We start from the raw sequence: 25,759 nt of genomic DNA on the forward strand, positions 1-25,759 counted from the left end.
GTAAAGAGGGTCATTAATTACAGAAGTGCCAGTTGTAGTTTATATTATACCAAAGTTTATCTTTAAAGTCAGAGTCCATGCAGGAGTAGAAAAGATATCAGCTTACACTAATAAATGACGCTGACTGTGACAAATGAGGTAATCATTAAAGACTATAAAAAAAAAACTCTGATTAGTCAAGTGCTAATGCTTGACAAACACCCTTTTCGTCACACCCTCTAATGTTGCTCACTGAAAAATGATGCCGGGTGGTAGAAGGCGGTGTGGAGAACAGGTGACAACACTGCCTGGCCCCTCCCTTCGATGGCCAGTCAGGCTCAGTTTACTGAAGAAAGTCACACGGCAGATGGTGTCCAAGGAAGTGAATTAGCACCGAGATGCCTCGTCCACATGCACCAGATGGGGGTAGAAGGAGAGACAAAGAAATTGGGGGAGAAAAACAATGGCATAAAGGCAGCGAGGGGTAGGGGGATGGGGCAGTGAGGATTTCTTCTGGGCTCGTTTGTTTGTTTGCTTGTGGGCGTTTTAGCCTTTGTTGGGCCAATGCAGAGCTCGGCCAAGTTCACGAGCCTGTCAACTGTGATTACACCCATTCGGGGACTCATTTAGAGTCCAGATCTCATGTGTAACACCTCTCATTTTCATGGTAATGTTACATGTGTCGTGCAAAGCAAAGCTGGTCAAACATGCTAAACTGTGTTTTGTTTTCTGGTTGAAAAGGTGGAGATACCGCTGGCAAAAACTCAGGGAGAGGGTGCCTCATGCGAGTAAGAAATAACAACCGCACTGGTGTTCGCCCAGAACTTGTTTCTAATATCACGTTTTTCCCCTCTGATTCCACTTTGCAAACTTTCTTGTCCTGCGGGGGTTCTTGAAGGCTCAGAGTGACCCCAGCGCCCAGATACTTGATACGTAAACATTATACGAGTGGCAGATCGCTATTTAGAAAAACAGAAATAAGTGCAGCCCTTTGTGTTGGAGCTGGGGAGAAACAGCCATGTTTTGGTCAAGGTAATCCCACAGTGTGAGTGCTTCAGGAATGGGCTCAGGAATGTTAATAAGGGAGAAAAAGGGCAACATGATTTAAATGCCACACAGATGTGGCCTATCGGTGATGCAATCTTGCAAGGAAATGAGTTGTAGTGCTCTCAACCGCAGGGCTGTGTTGGAAGCTGCTCACTCTGTGTCCTGACTGTACACAAGGCTGTGAATGCAAATGTCAGAATAAAGTTGTTCTGTAACCCAACGCTGAAAATGTCCCGGGCTATCTTGTTTTTCAATCTCGCTCTCTGTCCACACCCCTCCACAGCCCATCTGGCTGTGATTATTGGCCGTGGCCTAATCCTGCACCGTGTCCCTTTTTCGCACAATGGGGAGGGCCAGTTCTCTATTGTGTCACTCATCCCTCTTCTTCTCCCTCTTTTCTTTGCTCGCTCCCCTCCCACCCATCCACCTCGCCCTTTCTCCATCTTTCTTTTTCGATCTCTGTCTGTTTTAACTCTTGTTCCTTTTCTCCTCTTTGCCTGACTGCTGCTGCATCTGTCACTAGCCGAGCGGCAAGCGTCTGTGTGGCCCTCTGCCAATGCTGACAGCTGGGAGAGAGAAAGCGAGGGGAAAATAAATGGCGGCGGGGAGAGAGGGAGGGCGGGCGGAGTGGGGGTCGATACATATCAACACAAGTCAAAAATTCCAATATCACCTTTCTGACTGCGCGCAACATTGCAGAAGTTGCAAAAGAAATCAATAATAGTGACGGATAAATAACATTAAGGAGTGGAGCAGCAACTGCATGAGCGAGCGTGTGCCAGGCAACCTTTTGTCCTTTCGCTTTTGAGAGATTACTTTTACTTCTTTTCTGTTTTTCACAGTATTCACTTCCTTTGCCTTTGGCCACACTGGAAGTGGTTTAAAGAAGTCATCTTTCCCTGCCTTCTTTTGGCAGGCGGCCCTGTTTCATGACACTCGGAGAGCTGGTCAAGTGTCTCTGACTGTTCTATTTTATTGACCTTTGTTTGTTTACAGGAAGAATAAAATAATCACCGGATGGATTTTGTGTCCAAAGCTACAGCATGAGCCTCGAATTTAAGTCATTATCCCCCAAAACAAGTCCCTCCAATTAAACGACATGTACTGCTGGCATTTTTCCAGATGCGTTAGTATATTTAGTATTAAATAGCAATAATTCAGATTCAGGTGCAGACATCATGTGAACCAGCTGTTTGCATCTTCTTGGCTCATTTTCAGGGCGTGTTGCTACAGTTTACTGCTTCACATGAAGAACAAGGACCAAAAACATGAAAATAGACAACCACTCACTGCTAGTGGTGGTTGATGCTGCAATTTAGGGGCAGAATTGCAGATACCAATTCAGTACTTTCAAATAATAAAAAGCATTATTCTTATTCTCAGAGAATATCTTCAGAGAGGTCAATCTTTGGATCTCTGTAACGTTGACCTCTGCCTCTGTGCTCGGGCTCTGGGTGTGTCTGAGGGATTTACTTCCTCATCAGTTCGTTTCTTTTTGCTGCTGAGTCATGTGACTGCAGGACAACTAAACACATCAGAGCGTGAAAGAGGGGGCGGAGCAAAGTGTGCATGCATGTTTGCACAGACGTGTCTACTTTCTGATAAACGAGAGCAACACACTGAAGTTAGAGAAGAGAAACAAAGTATTGATCATAATATCAGTCCAATACCCGTACAGGTATCAATACTATCAATATTTGGATCGATCCGCCTATTCCTGCAAACTCGCTCAAAGTAGTTGACGAAGGGAGTGGGTATGGGAGGTATTTCAAACCTTGACTACGCCACTGAGACCATCACCATGGTTGTTTTTATGGAGCTAGAAATGATTATATTAGAATAAAGGGATGCTAGCATGTTTGGTTAGCAAGGAGCATCCACAAACAGATACCTGCCTGTTAGTGCTGGGTAGTAAAATCACTCTTTGGATGGTTTGTACCTCACAGTTAGCCATACTGTTTCTCAGATAATTCTATATCAAATGTATGGTTGTCATGGATGTATAAACATTAGCATTTTATTTGAAATTAATAGCTCAGTACTGGTTGCAGACTTATAGATGTGCACCCATTTTTGGGGAGGGCTGTGTTTTCCTGAGAGGACAGTCTTCATTACATGGAGTGGTTTGCAAGAGAAGTCCCAAGATGCATTGCTTCACTCAACTTTCTGCTGAAAGACAGACTGCAGCAGGCTCGGGTGGGCTTTCGGGTGGTCTGACCCAAAGTATCAAGTATCAAGACTTTGATGCTGAGCTACAATATATGTTTACATAAGCTAATACGGCAAAACGAGAGTTGGTATTAAATTTAAACAGTTGTGAGGAAAAACTGCAGTTAATACAAATTTACAGTGTTGTAAAGTAGAGGCCCAGCCTAAGCCTTCAAAGGCAGCAGATTAGTACATCGCCCACTCTCCTGATGCGGCGTCGCTCGTGTGTTTGTATTTAATCCCGCGTACGACGTCAAGGGGAACACACTGGGTGACCCATCTTATAAATATTTTGCAGTGTGTTTATTTGGCAGCACAAAAGTACTCTCTCCCTCCTCTGCCTGCAGTTTAAAAACAACACTGGCATGTTTATAATATATACATACCAATATACGAGAGCACTAGTGGAAAAATATTTCTGTATTTGGCATGCAGGAATCTCAGGAATCACATGGTTCCTTCCTGAGATAACAGAGGAGAGCACTGCAGAGGGGATATGGGGAGTTTGGAGGGTGGGATGAAACCAGAATGCAGTATTCCAGCAATGAAGAATGATCGTTGTTGCACTTTTTAATACTGTGCGGTGAAAATAAATATGCTGCGGGGGGAGAATGGAAGAGATTTATCGGAAAGATAAGCAGCAGATTGTGCAGGAAGAAAGAAATTAGGAAAAAAGAAGAGTCCGGGATTTGTTTCCACCGAGGTTCTCCAACATACACGACAAGCAATAACACTCAAGAGAGATGAAGCTTTCCCTGCGCAGAATACTAAACGGTTCACTCACACTCAGGAATGAGCAGGCTGTAGTAAGTCTGATTAAACGGTGGGGGAGGCAGGCAGGCAGAGAGCAAAAAAGAGAGAGAAAAAAGGAGTAAATCTCCATTTTTTTCCATCTGGAGAATGTATGTCAGTAGGCTGCACTATCTGCCTGGCCCACATCTCTCGCTTCCACTTTCTAAGCCTTGGTGAGAAAGACTGATTCAGTGCAGTGAAGTACAGTAGTCTGTTGCCAATGCAGTCAATTCATATTCAGAGTGCGTACTCCACACTGTTGCACAGCTCACACTGCACGCTCACATCGACTGGCTAATGGATGGAATTGAAGAGGTCTATCTGGGCACCATTTGGGCTCCTTGGTTCCAAATAGGCCTACCTGAGTATTTTTCTGGCCATGTCCATCCCATTATGACACAGTCAGCTGACAACACAAATCTGGAGGAACTGTGTGATGCTCTCATGTCCATACAGAGAAAATCTCTGAGAAATGGTTCCAGCATCTTGTTCCTTCTGTGCCATGAGGAATTAAGGCAGTTCTAAAGGCAAAAGCATCAACCTTACTCAGTGTTGGGAAGGTTACTTTTAAAATGTATTCCATTACAGATTACAGAATACATGCCCCAAAATGTATTCTGTAACGTATTCCGTTACGTTACTCAATGAGAGTAACGTATTCTGAATACTTTGGATTACTTAATATATTATCATGCTGTTTACAACTACATGAATGTACTATTGCTGTGATTTATTACTGTTACTGAAGGTCCGCGGCTCCGAACCGTAGTAAAGGGACCTCTGACTAATACGGTGGGTTCTGTGTCGGCTCGTAGCTGAAAACTAGCTTTACTTTGTTGTCTGGGTCAACTTTGCTAGCGAGAGACAGAGAGAGGCGTTGAAAGGCTGCTCCAACAGAACTTATTGTTTTTGGAGGAAAACACGAACACGGTGTACAGTCGAGTCTTAATAGCTTACTTACATCTGGGCTCGTCAGGCTCTCTTCTTGGCTGCAGTGGTTATTATTATATTTACATGCTTCCAGCTCCCGTTTTTGCTCGATGACAGCTCGTACTTTTCCTTTTTCTCCCTCCCTCGCTCACAGACACATAACGGGTATGGCAGTCCATTCTCCCTGCAGCACGGACTACACTGCCTATGATGCTACATTCTTTAGAGCTATACCTGTAGCATTCTGCCTATTAGCTTAGCACGACAACAACAAAAAGACACTCTCTCACCCAGGAAACACGCAGAGAGAGAGCGTCACCCTGTAACCATGGCAACCGTAACACTGCCGCCTGGAACAACAGAACGTAGCTGTCAAACAAAACCCAAACAGTCCTGACCCGCCACAATATGAAACAGGGAAGTACCGCCGTGTAATCCATTTATTTCAACAAAGTAACTGTATTCTAAATACCACCTTTTTAAACGGTAACTGTAACGGAATACAGTTACTCATATTTTGTATTTAAAATACGTAACAGCGGTACATGTATTCCCTTACTCCCCAACACTGACCTTACTGGATAACCCAGTCTACATCCTGAGCCACATCCACCCACAGCCAAGTACCAGGTTCCCACAGTTTGGCCCATTCTTAGTGCCTGTCCCGTCAAATTAAAAGTTTTTCTGTCTGCTACTTACTGAAAACTGAAGGAATTCTGAAATCCAAGTTCTGGGTTCTTTAACACTCTGGCCCCAACTTAAGGGCATTTATTACTTTTTATGTCTTTTGCTCGAGCACACAGTTGAGGGACTGCAACACATTAACAGGTCATTGAATCAGGACTCAGTAATCTTACTGTGTTACTCTAACAACAAGGAGCTAGTAAGTAATATATAGAAAGCCACACAAGCATTATTTATGCTAAGATAACAACATTCCCTTCACTTTTATTCCCAGACTGTTCCAAACCCTTGAGCAGATTTCAAAGCGGATATTGAAAAACAAGGAGCATCCTGTTCTACACTGACACTGGAGCCAGAGGGGACATTCAGCCCCACTTCATAGATTCAGAGATGGGACGCCACTCCTCGTTACCACCAATTATCCGGCCGTCTGCGCGATCAATGAGACCTTGGAATGTATTTCCTCAATAGGTAATGAAATTTAAAACTTTTTAGATTATCAACAGCACTTGGGGGAATATCCCCCCAGCACAAACACAATTACCGGCATATGCGCACGCTCCCCGCCCCCAGACCTCCCCGTTATCTCAAATTGAATTAGAACTTTAATGAAGAAGTTATTTACCTCTAGTCTGTCTAGAGCCCTGAGAAAGCCAGGCAAAGACAAAGCAGACATAAAGATGCACCACAGCCTCTTGACTTATCTTAGTTCCTGTGTGTGAATGTTTAACAGACTCTGGTGATGAGGAGCTGTGCTTATGCGTCTGAGAAATGTGCTCACATTCTGTTTCCTGTGTTGTGGTTCCAATGCCAACAGCTGTAGGGGAAGTCAGAGGGTGTTTGTGGCTTCGGCACTTGTCTGTGTATATATACACAACCTGCATGTGTGTGAGCGTACGTGGCCTGTTCATCCACCTCCCTGCTGGGGCTGTTCTGTTTCCTGGTTGCAGGTGCTGCTGTGAGATCACTTCCTGCCGACTCCCTGTTGTGTGCGTATTCATGGGATCCAGCCATTTCCTGTCCGCAGGGAAGAGGAAACTATAGGAAACAGGATGAGCATCCAGGGCGGGAAGGGTCACAAACAGCTGGGTGAGGTGGAAGAAGGGGGTGATGACCCTGGAAATAGTGGAGAGACCCAATCAGGGCTTGTTTGCATAAGAGTGAATATGTTATTTTCAAATAGTTTAACACAGAGGCTTAAATGAAGGTGACCTAACCACGTACTGTGCCACGTAGTGGTTTTTTTTTGGTCTATGTCTATGTCCAGGTAGATAAAAAACATTAAATGTGTCTTTAACTGCATGCTTACATGACGATTTCATTTCTACAAAGAGCTATTAGCTGAAGATTTGAAATATCTCAGCATAGTGTGCAGTGTATCCTTTTACAAATTGAGGAGACTGGACAAATGAAGAAGCTGCAGGCCTAAGCAACAACTACTGATAACAGATGAAGAGCATAGTTCATCTGGAAGTCATGTTCTTATCAAATGTTGGAAAAGAAAAAGTGAGCAAAGATCTAACACAGAATCTGACAGATGGATATGGCCCTTCATCTACTTACAAGAAATTACAGGAAAGCTGCCTAAGAGAGTTCAACACAACTGAAGAGTAAAGGTGGTCGTTCCAAATACTGACTTTTAACCGAGCTCATTAGAATTGTGCAAACTCAGTTTTTGCCTTCTATACTTTATTTCCTTTTTTTTTCATTTTTTCATAATATGTTTCACTAAATCACTGAATTTATTTCATATTTTCCAAGCAAAATATAATGTGAGGTGGGGCGGCTTGAGACTTTTGCACCGTACTGTGTACCTTTCTTACTGAATAATTCAATTCAATTCAATTCAATTTTATTTATATAGCGCCAAATCACAACAAAAGTCGCCTCAAGGTGCTTCATAGATACAGAGAAAAACCCAACAATCATATGACCCCTTATGAGCAAGCACTTTGGCGACAGTGGGAAGGAAAAACTCCCTTTTAACAGGAAGAAACCTCCGGCAGAACCAGGCTCAGGGAGGGGCGGGGCCATCTGCTGCGACCGGTTGGAGTGAGAGAAGGAAGACAGGATAAAAGACATGCTGTGGAAGAGAGACAGAGATTAATAACAGATATGATTCAATGCAGAGACGTCTGTTAACACATAGTGAGTGAGAAAGGTGACTGGAAAGGAAAAACTCAATGCATCATGGGAATCCCCCGGCAGCCTACATCTATTGCAGCATAACTAAGGGAGGATTCAGAGTCACCTGGTCCAGCCCTAACTATATGCTTTAGCAAAAAGGAAAGTTTTAAGCCTAATCTTAAAAGTAGAGATAGTGTCTGTCTCCTGAATCCAAACTGGAAGCTGGTTCCACAGAAGAGGGGCCTGAAAACTGAAGGCTCTCCCTCCCATTCTACTTTTAAATACTCTAGGAACGAATAAGGCCACTGGGTCCATGTTACATCAGCCAATACTAGCAAAACATTCAAATGTTCACTTTTCTTTCACCATTGCAGACAACAAGAGATAATGACAATAAGTGCAATGATGAAACAGCACAGGACTTCTTGAATAACCAGAAATGACTGGAATCCTTTACGAACAGCCACAGTCTATAACCCGTCAGGATGAGTAAAGGTCATGAGGCAGGACGATGATGAAGTGAACCTTCCTGTTTGTTTCCCGTCGTTAACTCTGTCATATGATTTCCAACTGACACCAAACGTCTCTTCTTACCTGGAAGCCGTCAGTTTAAAACTGGTGTCGGGGGACAGATGTGACTCATGTATGATCACATACTGTATCTACCGCCACATACACTAACCCGTTCATTACCCGCAGGCAATGTGAGGCACGAGCCCGGGCAGGCCTCTCATTTGATGTTTCTGCTACACTTCTCGCTGTCTGTCTTACGCTTCTTCCCTTCAGGGGCAAAACTCTGTGAAACACATCGTGTGAGCTTTTAACGATGTTCTGCGTGTGGGTGTTGATGTACAAGGCAGCAGGTTCATGACTTCTTCAAAGAACTTCTTCTTCACTAACATTGGAGGTTACTGTGTCCTTTATGGACTCTCTAAACAGCCGGTCAGATTCTGGTCGAAATATAATTGCCAAAGAGTTCCCGAATGTGCTATAACTTTGAAAGGGCCCTTGCGATAAGAATCTTTTTATTATTACAATCAACTGCCCTGCATGTGCAGTAAAATGTGTTTTATCTTCAGGGTCACCTTAAGCATTTACTCTCTCTCTTTCTCTGTGTATGAGTGAACAGAAGAAGAGGAAAAACTGAGATACCCAGAATGTGATCCACATCTTTCCAGGAAATTCCTCTCCATCTTACAGCCTATCTCAGTTCCATCTGAAGATGAAGAGGATTCATCCGAAGTCAAAGAATGATCCGGTACATATTTTCGTCGAGCTTTAAAAACAGCCGCACAGATCCTGACTTCCACTTAGCGCTCTGTTGACCTCTGACCTTCACATATCCTTCCAGAAGTTGTTCTATCTCTGAAACACTGCGCTTCATCTGCCCAGCTCTCTGGTTATGCTCTGCTCTTGTGTGTTTGCGAGATTTATGAATGAATTGGTGGGCCAAAGCCTGGCAGAGTTTCCTGTCTCGCTGGTGCGTGTGTGTGTGTGGATGGAACTTCCTGTGAAAAGATGTGTGTTTCCCATGCTCACACAGCTGGGCTGTGAGGCAATCTGGGAAAACACCCTCTGCTATAGGGAATACTAACAGGAAGCTAAAATCACTCACTTGATGTGATGAAGTTTGACGTTCCTGTTCTGAAGAAATTCTTCATGAGGAGGAAATAAAGATACCTCATTTAATTCTCTTTTCAAGACCGTGCTTGTTTTCCATGTGTTGCTGGAACTCCTGGAGATACGTGACAAAGACAGACAGAGCGTTCTCAAAAGCACATGACATTCATTGGTGTACTGACGCCTTCCAGGAATGTAAAGATACACAGGATGAAGGATGGAGATGGCTTAAATGCTTCAGTTCTCAAAACAGCTCAATATGAAGCAACAAAGCTTCACGCCACTCAATTTCCAGAAATTAAAATGGATATTTCCAATATCAATATATAAAAAATATCAGCTGCACTGTTGTTTTGTTTGAGGCTTCTGTTAAACTAAACGCCCCCCTGATCGCTCACCTTTCCCCCAGAGTTGCGTCTTCAGGAAAAAATGCAGCTCCCACTCGAAGAACATGATGTGTATATGTGTTAAGATAGCTGGAGTGATAGTCATCTCATCATCACTGCGAAAGAATGAATAGCTGCCTTTTAGAGATCGTAGATAGCTATGAGCTTCAGACAATAAGAACCATCAGATGAATATCTTTGCACTAAGTGCTTCTTGCTTTTGATATAAAAGCATTTTTCAGGCATTTCATGTGCAGCATTAGTGGCTTTATTAATCACATATCTATTGTGCAGATGTCATTTTGACGTTACGCTGATGAAGAGCCAAGTTACGCATGCATTTGTTGCAGTGCTTGCAACAGACCTTGTGATTCAGAGTGTTGTTAGCACAGAGTGCAGTGACATATGGCCAGATATTTGAACATTTAGATCTCTACACCAGCGTGTACGTGCATGCACAGGCTTTCTTTGCATTAGGAACAGTTATATTGTATCATAAATAATGTCTTGTTATTATATAAGATATTCTAAAATAAAAAATGCAACTGATCAGAAAAAAGAGAAAAGCGTAATCAATGCAGCAGCATGCAGTTCAGACCAGTGCTGTATTTAAAGTTATATGTAAGAATAAAAAGCGCTTCTACATAGTTAGAGATTAGCAGCAATTTGGTCGAATTTGGCAACTTGTGGTTAAAATAACTGCTAGAGACATGAAGTGTGTGAGTCCCAAGTTCTCAACTTTAAGGAGAGAGACTGAAGTGACTTCCAACAGGGGTCAAGAATACTTCTGGTTGACTTGATTATGATGACGGGGTTGTAGCTGAAAGAGTCAGATCACGTCACTTTTATTTATTAAGCACATTTGATTTGAGCAACAGTGATTTATAGTTATAGTAACACAAACATGTTAACATTCCAGGTGTCTAAAAGCAAAAATACAAAACCCCAAAACCCAAATAATCTAAAGCCTAACAACTATAATGAAAAGCAAAGTAAAAATTACACTAATTTTAAAAATGTGAAAAGTAAATAAATTAGTGCAAAAACAAAAACTGGGTAAAATTATATCATCAGTGTTGGGGTTTTCTTGCTTGTGCAGTTTTTGTCTTATGATTTTTAAGCGTTACATTAAGTCTGCGTGTTCCGATACTATCAGTTCATTGGAAACGAGTGATAAAACTTCAATTATTTGAATCTAGCCTCATGCTAGATTTGGGAGACATGGTAGTTAGCACTGTTGCCTCACAGCAAGAAGGTTCAGTTTTCAAATCCAGTGGTTGGCTGGGTGAAGATAGAATGTTTTGGCTGTGTCTGCATGGGCTCTCTCCAAGTCTTCCTCAGTCTAAATACATGCATGTTAGGCTAACTTGCAATTCTAAGTTGCTTCTGGTTGTGAATGGTTGCCTGTCGCTTTGTTCAGACTGGAAACCAGTTCGGGGTATACCCTGCATGTTGCCCTATGACAGCTGGGATTGACTCCTGCTACCCTGAAATGGATAAGTGGAAGAAATTCATGGCCCGTATTTGATACGACACAGAGAGAAGGATTGTGTAGATTCAACCAATTCAGCACAACAAGCAAGAGCAGGATCAGTGAAAGTAAACAGCTACAACATGCAGAGTTGGGTCATTGGTGGCAACTATAGACTACGAATGCAGTAGCATGCTAGGACCTTAACATGCTGTGTTAAAGACTAACAATCCCTCATCCTCTGTCCTCTTCTTATTTACGAGGTCCTAATTGGCTGAAGGCTGCCTTTAGGAGGCGAATTCATGACGCAGACTCCTCTGATCTCTCCTGGGGGTGGGTTAATGGGGCAGGAGCAGACGAACACACTGGCTGGATATCCCCCCAGGAGGAGTGTGTCGCAGGGCCATTAACACTTTCACAAAAATATCTAGATTTATATGAGGTGTTAAACCTGAAGGGACAAAAGTCAATATCCTGTAAAAAAGTACAGACAAGACAAGAGAGCATCCAAACTAAGACGGTCTGTATGTTTTATGTGCTTTATGTAACTCTGCAAAAATGATGATGAAAGATGATTAATCTGCCGTTCAGGTATGAGACTGTGCTGTTAGTCTTAAGTGGAAGCTCGTTGGTCATGAAAGGATTTCCTCTAAGGAGCCGCAGCGTCTGCAATCTCAGCCACATACCCTCATCTTTCATATCTCCAACTTCACTGACCCAACTTATCTGCGTGGTTTTTGTGTTTTGTCACTGAGAATAAATGGCCCGCTATCACTGCTTGCTCTTCAGAGTCTCATCAGTTTGTGACTCAGCGTCAGCACATCCACTATTACCCAATATTCTCTGGTCTTCCCGGATTCTGCCGACGTTGTGAATTCTTTGAGAGTTTATCATTGTGACGTTCCAACTCTTCAAATCGCTCCCTGTCTCGCTCTGACAATCTTTTACACATGTGTCATCCAGTCACGTCTCTGGGGGAAACGTGTAAAGGCACTTCCTGTGAGATGACTGACCCAGCATCCTGTGTGTGCTCCGCCGCCCAGCGGGTTACTGTCACTTCCTGCATGACCTGAGGGCACAGAGGGCGGAAGTGAACCAAAAGTGTCTGAGAGGGTAAAAAAAAATCTAAATGTGATTCAAAGTTTGAGCAGCGTTCCAGGTGTTGTGCACGCCTGAATATAAATCTTCATTATGACATGATGAAGGGATCATTTTAAAATCCCCAAAGAGGCTGAGAGGGAAAATAATGAGTATGCAGTGGCTCATTAGTTGTTCATTTTCATTCAGGAACAGATCCAAAGCTTTTGTCCCACTTTGTAGCTGCAGTGAAGCTATTTTAAAATGGAAAGAACTTGCTTCCTGTTGAGGCAAAAATACTAATTATAGCAAGTAATAATTGACTAAGTACCCTCTTAATGTGCTATAACCAGTTAAAATGAAAAAATAATACAGTAATTCCACATTCAGGGGTTGAAATAACATTGCAATGCTCTTTGCAGATCCAGTATGTCTATATATATAGTGGGGGCATGACTTACAGACAGATAATAAAGCCTCGACTGGACCTTTTATACTGTTTCTTATTATCTGTCTTATGCACACTGTTGCATTGGCGTATCCTTAAATGAATCATGACCGATGTTTTAAATAATGAGGCCAGCATACGTACATGTAATAACTGTGAGCAAAACGCTCAGTCATCCTGAATGCTTGGGTTCAAACAGCTGTTTCCAAATCTGAGTGCTTTGTGATGTCAGAGAGGGCGGATATTTCTAAAGCCTCAGTCATCCTGGCCTACAGATGAGTTGGCAACCTCCTGGCAATCACAGGTCGCTGGACAGAATGTGTTTCCTCTGACAGGTTGTAAGCAATTTCACCTGGTTGCATTTCTGTGGATACTGAACCAAAACCCTTCTTGTGAAAGCAGCTCACCCATAGTTTGCATGGAAGATGCTGACTCACATTTGCCAACTACTTTGTGAGATTCTGTTAAACTTTAAGAAATTGTCATGCTTGGTGTAAACAACATCTTGCTCTTTTGCAACTTTGTGATCCAAACCAGACCATTTACCTTCAGCTTTTCAAGTTTCACTACAAAGCAACACTGCTAACGACTAGAGGTGGGAATCACCGTACATCCCACAATACGATATTATCACAATATTTAACTCACGATACGATATTATTGCAATTTTGTAAAATATTTTGCGATATTCAGATTCTGTACATAAAGGTAAACTTTATCAATATTCATTTTATCTAATATCAAAGTCTCACACTCAGTCTTTCTCTCATTTCAGTTTTATTGTTGACAAACTGAACGGTTTGTATTACAGTCTAGTCCAACTTAACTGAATCAACCATCTGGTACAATTATAGCTATTCTGAACTATGCAGTTTATGAAAACTATGCAGCCCCTTCAGCAACTGAAGAATTTGAAAGTAAATTAAAACAAAATATAATTTTACATTAAATAAAAAAGTTTTAAACTTAATTAAAATAAAACATGTCTTAAATTAAAATAAGTAAACTGTCATGTTTATTGCTGCTAAAAAAAAAGTTAAACACATTTGGACAGTGAAGGAATGTCAGGATTCTTTCTCAGAAAAAGGATCAACATGCTCTGAAGTCAGAGCACAAAAACCTTTTTTGTAACAAAATATCGATTTCTGCTGTCCCTGTATCGATACATTATTAGCAAACAAAATATCACCATACTACACAGTATCGATTCCCCCACCCCCCCACCCCTACTAACGACCAGACATTGCAAGGAGGTTTTGTGTAGCTTACTGCCAAACTCTTTGCTGCCACTAGCTGGGAGATACAGTTTTCCTTGGTGAGCAAGTAAGCAAACAGTCTTCGACAAGCAATGGCGAGAAAGTTAGCTTAAAAAAGGAGGGGATATAATGGCTAAAGTGCTACACCAAGGCTCCAAAGCTACTCTGACAAGAACAAATATCTCGACTTGGAAATGAACATATCAGGCCCCATTAAAGGATTTGGAGATAGTTTACTGAAGTGTTTTAACTGTGTTTACATCATCGGAGAGAAACAGCACAATAAGTTCAATAGCAGCAAATATGGTGGAAGGCTTTTTATGAGCTTGGTGTCTAAACAATGAAAAATGATCCAGGAAGTTGGAGTAATCAATCTTTGCTTGTGTACTGCTGATAGTTATTCAGCAAGATGAACATTTACACCAGGAATGAAATTCATGTTTAGGGAAAATCAATGACTGAAACATCCTCCTGAGGCCTTTCCCCCTGCTCAGTCAGAACCAGCCTCAAACGTTACTTGCATGTCTCCAGCTGCAGCCATTATGTTTGGCAAAGATTGAGGGGAAAAACTGCCTCGGTTCCCTAGTGACTGTGTCAGCTCCTCGTTCTCTTAAATTAAATAAATCAAAAATGCGCACAGGAGGGTGTTCCTGAAAACCTAATAAAAATCAGGACGACTTCTTTAACAGAACAATAAACAATGTTATAGCGCTCTCTCATCTAATATCTGGTTGTAAATGATTTAGAGCTTTATTATTTTTCTCATAACTTGATAGCTGATTGTCAAACTAAAATCTGGGTAAAGCAGGAGGCAAATATCAGAAGATAAACAGAAAGTCGTAAATGGGAAGTAAAGGATCAGCTGAAGTTCAGCGATGACAGAAAGAACAGAAATGTAACTGGCTGAGTGACGATTGGGTGAAACTGTTTAACAGAAGATTATAATCACACTGGAAAACAGGCTGCTCTAATATAGTGCGTCATATTAGAGCGGCACTGGGTGGGATTGTTATCCATTACCAGAGGAAGCACTGGGAAATGCAGTAATAAGGGGACAATATTTTACATATAGACATAGTTTAAAACCCTTTAAGACCTACCATAGAACCAAGTCTGCCAGAGCTTATATTATATTTTTACATGCTGTGGAGCCATTTTTGGGAGCATTTCAAGTTGCTATACATCAATACAACCATTACAGCCTAAATTTTAATAATATGTCTGCATTAAGTGCATAGTAATTACATAAATTGCAAAAAAGTGCAATAAACTACAAAAAAATTGAAAATCGTTTTTGTTTTTTAACATATATTTCTAGTTAGAGAAATTTAAGAGGCTTATCCCTCAAAACTGTAAATACAAAAAAGTTGCACAAAATAGTTTCCTACCACAGGAAATTTATTTTGAGTGTCTTCATAGTTTTATTTTTGAGATACACCAATTTTTATACACTGCAGGAAAAACGAAAATAAATATTAGAATGCAAATTTGCAAAAAAACAGCATATGCATCAAAATAAACTATTTCCAGCAGTGCAATATGAGTCCTAAGCATCCCAGAAACGACACAGAAAGTCATGAAGTCAAACAAACACCAGTATAGGCTGATGAGGCCTTGATGATAAAAAAACTACATTTCCGCGAAAATTACGTCACTTCCGGTTTCGGGCAGGTCATGGCGGACATGCGAAAGTTCATGCTGATGGAGTAGGAAGTGTTATGAACAGCTGATCGGATCGGCAAACCGTGTTTCTGGAATATTATGTTTTTGTTGCTGCAAGTGCTTTTTATGCAGTTTTTGCAAAGCTATATATGGAAGGAAACTGTGACCGAGGACAAGCTGATGGCATAAGATGTAAGTACAACTCCTCCGGTTTCATATGCAAAAAAAATTATTGCCTTAGCTCACGTGGTTGCAGAGCTACCAGGATTTAAAAACAGTTATGCAAAACAGAGCGTGCTGCTCTGACCGGTTTTAAAGTGTTAAAATAAAAATGCATCAGTGCCTTTTGTCTAAATGAATAAACAGCAACTGTTCACTCAAGTTTATTAACTCTAGACCTCTATTTAGTTTCATTTAGAGAAGACTAATTATTTTTTAGCAGGAACTTATATTTGACTTCCTCCTGACTGTTCAAAAAGGGCCAGCATTAGTGACAACAGACATAACACTGATTTAGTCAAACTCACGAGAAGGAGGAACTGGGTTGCAAAGCAGCTTGCAGAAGCAGCAACAACTCTAACTCTAAGATAAAGAAGCTTATATACTTTGCTCTTTGTGTAATCACTAACTGGCACCGTGGGCTGTGCTTGTCTCTCTAACCTTTTCTATTTTTATAATTGATCTGTATGTGTAGACATGGCACCAAATGTACAAAAGATCCTTACACTAATTCCTGGATCCATATCCTGGCTTGACTCAAAGGGAGTTTACATACCTGCAATGATTGGTGCGTTGAACTGAATTTGGTGCAGTTTAGTGTGCGGCAATTGCACTGGACCAAAATAACTGCCCTGAGAGCTCCTCCTCTGAAGGGTCTCGGTGCAGTTTGTGTATGGTGTGACTCCTCGATCCAACCCAACTACCAGGTGTACATTGCAGGTTTAAGCTAAACACCGTCCCATAGCAAGCTTCTTGTATTTCCTGTATTTCCTTTACTTGACCCCCACAGAGACACATCTGACCAGTAAGCACACTGAACATGCTCATGTGGCTTATAATGACACATTACAGTTTGCCCCTCCTCTTCCTTTGTTTAACCTGCCAAAGGGGAAGGAACCCTACCACCTGTAGACGAAACTAGAAGCTTGCAAACTCACAGACTGATTCGAGGTCTGTCCCTCACTTTCTTCTTCTTTGGTATAGGTCGCTAACTAATAAATGATGAAGGTGATTTTTTGCACATTAATGGGATTAAGAGTAGGATGTAGGATTTCAGGGTTGTCAGGGGAGTTTCCACTTTCCACTGTTTACAAACTGTGAGTGTTTCATTCGGGCGTCATCTACAGCAACTCCAAAGAAAGAAAGAATGCACTTACAGATGGACAGTATAATTACTACATGGTTACTCCTCTTTGCTGTAAAAGAAAATCCTCACTGAGTAAGTGAAGTTTACAGATTTCCAACCTTAGCGAGGAAGTGCCACAAACGACCCTCATTCTGACACAAACCCGAGGAAGAATGCAGTCAGGCACGCACATGCCTTCTATGAAAAGTGGCACCCGGAAAAAGCGTCGGATTGTTTGCGCTACAATGTTATCAGTGTGTTCACGTGGTGTGGTGAGTTTATGCGAGTTTTGCATGCGTGTTTAAACAGCACCTCGCTCATACCTCTCATAACTCAGATTCCTCGGATTCTGCATGTTTACAAACAGCTGATAGAGATTCTGCTTGTCCTCCTCCATCGTGAGATGAAGCTGGAGGAATGCTGGGATTTGGATAGTGAAGACATTTAACAGAAAAAAAAGAGTTTTCTTCATCCCCTTCTCACAGACATTCTCTAATCGTCGTCTCTCCATCATTAACCTTTTTTAAGTTTTGCTTCTTTATGATTCTCTGTGCACAGGAGGGAGTAGAACTGTTTTAGCTGAAGATCACAGGACTCCACAGAAACCCATATACATGTTTGTGTCCAATCCAAGTTGGAAAAGAGAAGCTTTAAATGGGCGTAATTGTTCCCTCTCACCATTCGATAAGCTGCTTGAAATCCCAAAAAATCATATTTAGAGCAGTACTCATGAGAATGACAGAAACTCTGGGCTTCAGTGTATCATATCATATTCTAGCTCTGCTCGTATCTTTTCCCAGTAGTCAAAGGAGCTTGCAAAGAAAAGCGTCTGGACTTCTTTAAGTTACTTGAAGACGTTTCACCTCTCATCCAAGAAGCTTCTTCAGTTCTAAGGTCAAATGGTGGAGAGTCCCAGATATAAACCTAGTGGGAGTTTCCCCCCACAGAGGGACAAAAGGACCCCCTGATGATCCTCTAATCGCCTGAGCCAAGGTGTGGAACTGGATGTGGGTCCCAATCAGCCAGAGTTTCGGGTGAGTTCATTGTGAAACCTGGCCCCACCTTATCATGCGAATTCCTGAGGTCAGATGGCCCAGGATGTGAGTGGGCGTTAAGGCGTCTGGGAAGGGATCTCAAAACTGGATTATAGATGCTTTTCTTATAGAGCTTTTCTTTGCAAGCTCCTTTGACTACGATGACCTGGATGACTAAGAACCTTCACAGACATACTCTTTTCCCAGTAATGCATTCAAATTGTTACCAATTTCTTTCACACTGAACTCCATTTTACAAAAAAAGATTCTGTAGCATACGGGACAAAGCGGACTGTGACTATCAGTGAAACCTTTTGGGAAGACTAAACCTCTGATCTGGAACTTAACATGTAAAAGATGCTGAGCTTCTAAAACAGTGGTCTGGCCCTCATTTTATAGAAATGCCAAATGTCATTAAGGACGGTGCATGTCACGCTACAGCCTGACAATTTTTCTTCCACTTGAATATGATGAAAAATGAAACCACCAGCTCAGTAATGGAAGAATAAACATTTCCATCAGTGTCACGTCTACATTAAAACTTCCTTTTAAAGAACATCTGGTGATTTGCCTATTTACATAATGCATCTGTATCCGAATCTAAATTTAGCTTCTTGCTTAGAACAAATTTGACATCGTTGCACGTTGCAGCAGTGAGGGTGATGCATGCAGTCATTGGACTATGCGGTGAACTGCCAACCTTAGTTATTTTCCCCTTTTTTCACTGCCCCTGCAGAGATTTTAGAAAAAGAGGAAATTAGCTATTTTCTCATAAACCTTTGCTTTTCCTAGTCAGGATATTTTCCACATGATGCACCCCAAGCTAACGGTAAACTCACTGAACTATTATCTGCAACATTCATATATTTGAGCCATCCAACGTGATCTGATTTCATCAAACATCTTCATTCTCACCTGCATCTCTGTCCAAGAAAACAGAGAAAGTGGTTTTATTAAGATTATGTGGCGTGGTCAGTCTCATCTCCTCCTTACGTGGGAGAAATGCTCTTGGCGTGCCAACGCTGGCTTTGGTTCAGAACAATGAGTAACAACTCCAACAAGTGAAGCCTTTGCAGTTTAATAAACTGTAGTTCCTTTAGTGGCCACTTGTGGCTGGTCAACTTCACAAGATTAAAAGGCATTTTTAAAGCCTGCTAAAAAAACAAAAACTGTGGATATCTTCTGCTTTATAAGAAATCAAGATGGGATTTACCTATCAGGATAATGGATACTGGCACTTGTCATTTGTCTGAACACAGGCTGCTAGAGCCTCACCTTTGATGCTTTCGAGCATCAGATAATATGGTGGTTAATTGTGCTAATAGCCCCTCCACGAAGTTTGTGCCCCAGTTTTGGTGGGTGAATTTCTTTATTAGTCTATTAAACATTTTGTGTCTGAAAGTGTGGAATATTAAACCAATTGGTGACATCAAGGTGGCTGTGTTGATTTTTTATACACAGTCTGTGCTCCAGAGGCCTCTCAGCTGCTACCGGGAAGCTGTGAAATTCTGTACATGACTTTTTTCCACTCGGAGAATAAAATTTATTGTATCTGGTGATCAGTGTTGGGAAGGTTACTTTTAAAATGTATTCCATTACAGATTACAGAATACATGCCCCAAAATGTATTCTGTAACATATTCCGTTACGTTACTCAATGAGAGTAACGTATTCTGAATACTTTGGATTACTTAATATATTATCATGCTGTTTACAACTACATGAATGTACTATTGCTGTGATTTATTACTGTTACTGAAGGTCCGCGGCTCCGAACCGTAGTAAAGGGACCTCTGGCTAATACGGTGGGTTCTGTGTCGGGCTTGTAAAAAACTAGCTTTACTTTGTTGTCTGGGTCAACTTTGCTAGCAGAGACAGAGAGAGGCGTTGAAAGGCTGCTCCAACAGAACTTATTGTTTTTGGAGGAAAACACGAACACGGTGTACAGTCGAGTCTTAATAGCTTACTTACAACTGGGCTCGTCAGGCACTCTTCTTGGCTGCAGTGGTTATTATTATATTTACATGCTTCCAGCTCCCGTTTTTGCTCGATGACAGCTCGTACTTTTCCTTTTTCTCCCTCCTTCGCTCACAGACACATAACGTGTATGGCAGTCCATTCTCCCTGCAGCACGGACTACACTGCCTATGATGCTACATTCTTTAGAGCTATACCTGTAGCATTCTGCCTATTAGCTTAGCACAACAACAACAAAAAGGCCTCTCTCACCCAGGAAACACGCAGAGAGAGCGTCACCCTGTAACCATGGCAACCGTAATGCTGCCGCCTGGAACAACAGAACGTAGCTGTCAAACAAAACCCAAACAGTCCTGACCCGCCACAATATGAAACAGGGAAGTACCGCCGTGTAATCCATTTATTTCAACAAAGTAACTGTATTCTAAATACCACCTTTTTAAACGGTAACTGTAACGGAATACAGTTACTCATATTTTGTATTTTAAATACGTAACGGCGGTACATGTATTCCGTTACTCCCCAACACTGCTGGTGATCCTCTAACCTTTTCTTTATTAGCATTTCAAGGTTTGCATTAAATCTGTGACATCTCTGTAGCTAAACAATGGATTGGCACAAAATTTTAGCCAGAATTTAGTGTTTTATCAGATGAGACTGGTGACTTTGAATGATCTTCGGTGCCACCATGAGATTTTGTCATTTTGTGGTTCTGAGTGAAATGTTTCAACAGCTACTGGAATAAATATCATGAAATTTGCAAACGAGCAAGTAAAGTTTATTCTGAACACTCTGTAAATACAGCACTTCCTATACTAGACTGAATATTACACAAACACATTAAAAGCATTTCTATTTTAGGCTGGAATAGTTTCATGTTTCTATCTATTAATAAGGTTTTTGTTTTTTTTTCAACCATGAAGTATACTAAACTGCTGATCTTGCAGCTATCAGTCGTATTTTGCAGCTTCTAACTCTTACATTTTATCTTTGTTTCCGATGCTGACTTCAGTTCCTCTGTTGAGCCCCCATGTAGTGGACCAGCACTGAGTGAAGGACGACATCAGACCATATTAAGGGGATCGTGTTTCCTTCTGATGACCCAGGGGACAGGGGAAGGGGGGGTGGACCACTTCCTGTGGCCATCCAGCAAGCACCAAAAACGCCAAACCCTGTAAAGGCCAGATCAAACAGATGGACTGGACACAGTTCAGGAAAATGAATTTCCGCTGTAACTGAAGCTCTTCTGCTGTTCTTCTTTGCAGACTCACATTTCCTTCAATCAAAGTTTCACTTCACCATTTCTGTTCAGCTCGATATGCTTGTTTCACGAGGTTCATTTTTGCCTCACTTGTATCCAGTTTCCTTCTGTCTTTTCCTTCTCGTCCACTGCAGCTATATTTCTCCTTAAAGCTCACACCTCATTTCCTTTGAACCCACTCCACATTCATCTCATGTGTCTGCTCACACTGTTGACATACAGCATTCCCTCACAGCGCTGACACGATGTAGCCCTGCATCTCTTTGCTCTCCAACATGAGACAGTTGTGCGACAGAGGCGTCAGATCTCTGACTATGAACATCTGGAGAATGTTAATGTAATCAACACAAATCAGATTCCCTCTAACGGCCATTGGCAGGAGCTCCGGGCTCTGAAGGCAGAGATGGACTGGGGAGAAATGGAGGTAGCAAAAAAGGAAAGGGAGTGAGTGAGTGAGTGAATCAAAGAGGAAAAGGTTGCTAGTTTGTGTCCTAGAAATCTAAGCTGACATGCTTTAGAGTATATAGCACATTCCTTTTCTTCTCTCGCTGATGGCGGTGGGGTTTTGCTGATACAGAGCAAAGAGAGAGCAGAGTGGAAACACTTACATGGTGAGAAAATGGGGCCCTCTTCGCAGCACAAATGAAATTCCACCCATGAGATGTTTGATCTTGTAGCATGGAAGCAGAGAGGGTTTCGGGGTCACATATGTCTGTGTGTAATAGAGAATGTGATTAGTTTGCCTGTTGAACGTGAGAGTGAGCCATTTGTAATGGTAACCTCTGACCTGGGCTGTCGTAACTACGTTTCCTCTCCCTTGGGTTAGTGTTTGTGTGTGTGCGTCGCGAGGGAATCGGATGTACTTCCTGGTGCACAGTCTCCATGTATCGCAGCGTAGTGACTGACCGGGAAAATAATGATAATGCAGGAGCAATGAGGTCATCCAGTTAAAGGGGCTCTCTCTCTCCCAGCCGAGTGACCCAGATTGCTGTAACGGCCTAAGCAGATTCTGGCCCATCCCCTAAAACCACTCCACCCACATCGAGGGATTGTGGCCCCCAGGCCCACATGTGAGCCACACACTCGCCTCTTTTTACTTGTTCTTATAGTGAGTTTATCACTGTGAAACCCTCACTGTGCACTACTCCACTGTCCACAACTAACCGTAATCACTAATGTCATCCACACATGGCTGCTACACCATGCTACAGCTGCTACACGACACATGAATGTCAACCTGTGCAGTCTGCTTCTGAGGATGCACACACACAAAAACATGCCACGTAATATATATAGCATGTTTATTATCCTTTGTGCAACCCCCTGCATAAAAAGAGACCTGAAAGGAAGGAAGGCAGACAAAAAAGAAGAATCGAGTTCAGGGAAGGATGTGAAGAACAGGATGAGGAAAAAAGGAAAGAAAGATACTTGGAGGAAGCCTGGAGAAGGTATTTATACCCTCCTATTGAGTCAAGAGACAGACAGCGAGGCAGACTAACAAGCATTCAGCCATTAATGAGGCAGAGGTATTAGGCCAGGTGGCTGAACCAGACGGTATGCAAACAAAAGTGGAGATGGAAACATCCAACGGTGAAAGTTTTAGGCACCTGAAGAAGCTTTTGTGATCTTAAAGCAAAGACGGGCATCGTGTGACAGCTGGCAGCAAAGAGCAAGTGAAGGCTGTCTGATCCAGAGTGGAGGGAGGCGGTGAGAGTTTACAGAAGGAGCTGTTCTTCTGAGTAGATGGCAATAATGAGTAACGACCAGCATCCAAGTCCTATGAGATGAAGCCCTGCTTTCAAGTTTTCAGCAGAGGTGTTTTAAGGATTTTCTAAATGGGGTGGCACAGTGGGGGATCAAGAACTGTTTGGTGAGGGGAGTGCAAAGGAAACAGGAAACAGTGTGAGAAAATTTCATTTTAACTCAGAAAGACCTCAAGCATGCATGAACTTGCATGTCTGCCACATTGATGCACAAATTGATGCACAAATTCTAACTGCAAGGTGAAAGAGGTGACAACATGTATTTTGGTTAGAGAGGTAAATATGCATCATTTTATTAGGTGGTAGAGTTTTGGGGGGTAGAATCCTTTGCAGAGTGAAGCAACTAGGATAGAAAGAGGGGGAGTCTATTTATCAGAGTTTTGTATCGATTATGACAATGATAAGCAGTTAATGAAATGGATAGGTTGTGGTTAAGGCGTGCTGGAAAAGAGACTTAAATGCTGAACACACAGGCAGGAAGAGCTAAATGAATAGTGACATTTTTATAAATCAATGCAAAAGGGGGGGAAAAGTAAAACAAAATAAAAATCCAAACAGAGCGAGAGAAGCATAAGAAATGAGAGACAGACGCACGCGGACGGAAAAGGTAATCTGACACAGGTAGAAACAATCAAAGACAGCTGAAACCAATGAGGACGCTGCAGACGATCACAGGAGAGTGAAAGCAACAAAAACAGCACAGCTCACAACAAACTACTCCTGTATCACTCCAGGCTCCCTCTGCACATGCTGAATGAAAACTGCAATTAGTTCTAGGTGAACTGAAACATTTTTTGCATCTTTTGTGATGAAACATAAACTGCACCTAAAAAAGCCTCCAGGTGAGTGATAGCTACAGGTAGACTTGAACGATAATTCAGGTGGAATGTATCTGTATATATGTGAGGGGAACCAGGCTATCGTATAAACTTAGCCACTATGTTTACCTGAGAAGAAAGCTCCTGGTAAACTGGGTCTGACCAACAAACGGCTCAATGGTTAGGCTGACATCGTGTGATTGGACATTAAAAGTTGTTTAACCTGCCAGCTCCACGTGACACTAGTGCTGATCATTTTTTTAGTGATCACCATGTCTCCTGTCTCATTCATGCTCTATCCAGGCAGCACGCTCATCTAAATGCAGTCCTTTCAGTAGTGAAATCCCATCTTAAGCACACTAAGCAGATGCCCCTGTTTTTTGTCGGCTGAAAATCTGCTCGGCTGTGGTTCCAGAGGACATGTGCCTATGCATGCATCCTTATTGATACCAAAAGACGACTAACACAAAAACAGCATCTCAAATAACCGATAGAAGTCACTGCAACCAATAAAATGTATAAATGAATATCCGGTGATGATAAAAACAAACTGTAACCTCGATTCATTCTAATAAGAAGTTGAAAAACTTGAATTCAAATGAAGTACAGCATATTTTTTCTTCAGTGTGTGTCTATGTCAAAGTTTCAAACTGTCTCTGTCGTAAGCTAAGGCTATGGGTGCTTTCACAAAAGGTTACTGGGTACACATCTATAATTATATAACATACAAGCATAAACTGACTAAAACGAACTTATCCTGCACATTTTAGAAATAAAATAAAAGGCAGAATTAACTCAAATGTTCAAAAGACTATATTAATAAGCAGTGTTGGGGAGTAACGGAATACATGTACCGCCGTTACGTATTTAAAATACAAAATATGAGTAACTGTATTCCGTTACAGTTACCGTTTAAAAAGGTGGTATTTAGAATACAGTTACTTTGTTGAAATAAATGGATTACACGGCGGTACTTCCCTGTTTCATATTGTGGCGGGTCAGGACTGTTTGGGTTTTGTTTGACAGCTACGTTCTGTTGTTCCAGGCGGCAGCGTTACGGTTGCCATGGTTACAGGGTGACGCTCTCTCTGTGTGTTTCCTGGGTGAGAGAGGCCTTTTTGTTGTTGTGCTAAGCTAATAGGCAGAATGCTACCAGTATAGCTCTAAAGAATGTAGCATCATAGGCAGTGTAGTCCGTGCTGCAGGGAGAATGGACTGCTGTACACGTTATGTGTCTGTGAGCGAGGGAGGGAGAAAAAGGAAAAGTACGAGCTGTCATCGAGCAAAAACGGGAGCTGGAAGCATGTAAATATAATAATAACCACTGCAGCCAAGAAGAGAGCCTGACGAGCCCAGTTGTAAGTAAGCTATTAAGACTCGACTGTACACCGTGTTCGTGTTTTCCTCCAAAAACAATAAGTCCCGTTGGAGCAGCCTTTCAACGCCTCTCTCTGTCTCTGCTAGCAAAGTTGACCCAGACAACAAAGTAAAGCTAGTTTTCAGCTACGAGCCCGACACAGAACCCACCGTATTAGCCAGAGGTCCCTTTACTACGGTTCGGAGCCGCGGACCTTCAGTAACAGTAATAAATCACAGCAATAGTACATTCATGTAGTTGTAAACAGCATGATAATATATTAAGTAATCCAAAGTATTCAGAATACGTTACTCTCATTGAGTAACGTAACGGAATACGTTACAGAATACATTTTGGGGCATGTATTGTGTATTCTGTAATGGAATACATTTTAAAAGTAACCTTCCCAACACTGTTAATAAGGAGTAGACTCGATGCATGGATTGCTTCGGCTCAATCCTGCTTGCTCTACTATTGCTTGTCCTGGAAATGTGCCGCTGCTCCCAGGATGCTGTCT

At 41.9% G+C, this 25,759-nt stretch overlaps 1 long non-coding RNA gene across 1 annotated transcript in view; it reads left to right on the plus strand.

The window, feature by feature from the left end:
* The window catches only part of LOC146495728 (uncharacterized), a 61,145-nt gene that overhangs the window by 14,937 nt on the left and 20,449 nt on the right, over positions 1 to 25,759 (plus strand). Inside the window, exons 2-3 of the long non-coding RNA XR_014871148.1 lie at positions 5,915 to 6,111; positions 6,591 to 23,909. This is a non-coding gene — a long non-coding RNA (uncharacterized LOC146495728). The remainder of the gene's footprint in view (positions 1 to 5,914; positions 6,112 to 6,590; positions 23,910 to 25,759) is intronic.

The sequence above is a fragment of the Neolamprologus multifasciatus genome, chromosome 19 (genome assembly GCF_963576455.1).
Source record: "Neolamprologus multifasciatus chromosome 19, fNeoMul1.2, whole genome shotgun sequence".
NCBI classification, from domain to species: domain Eukaryota; kingdom Metazoa; phylum Chordata; class Actinopteri; order Cichliformes; family Cichlidae; genus Neolamprologus; species Neolamprologus multifasciatus.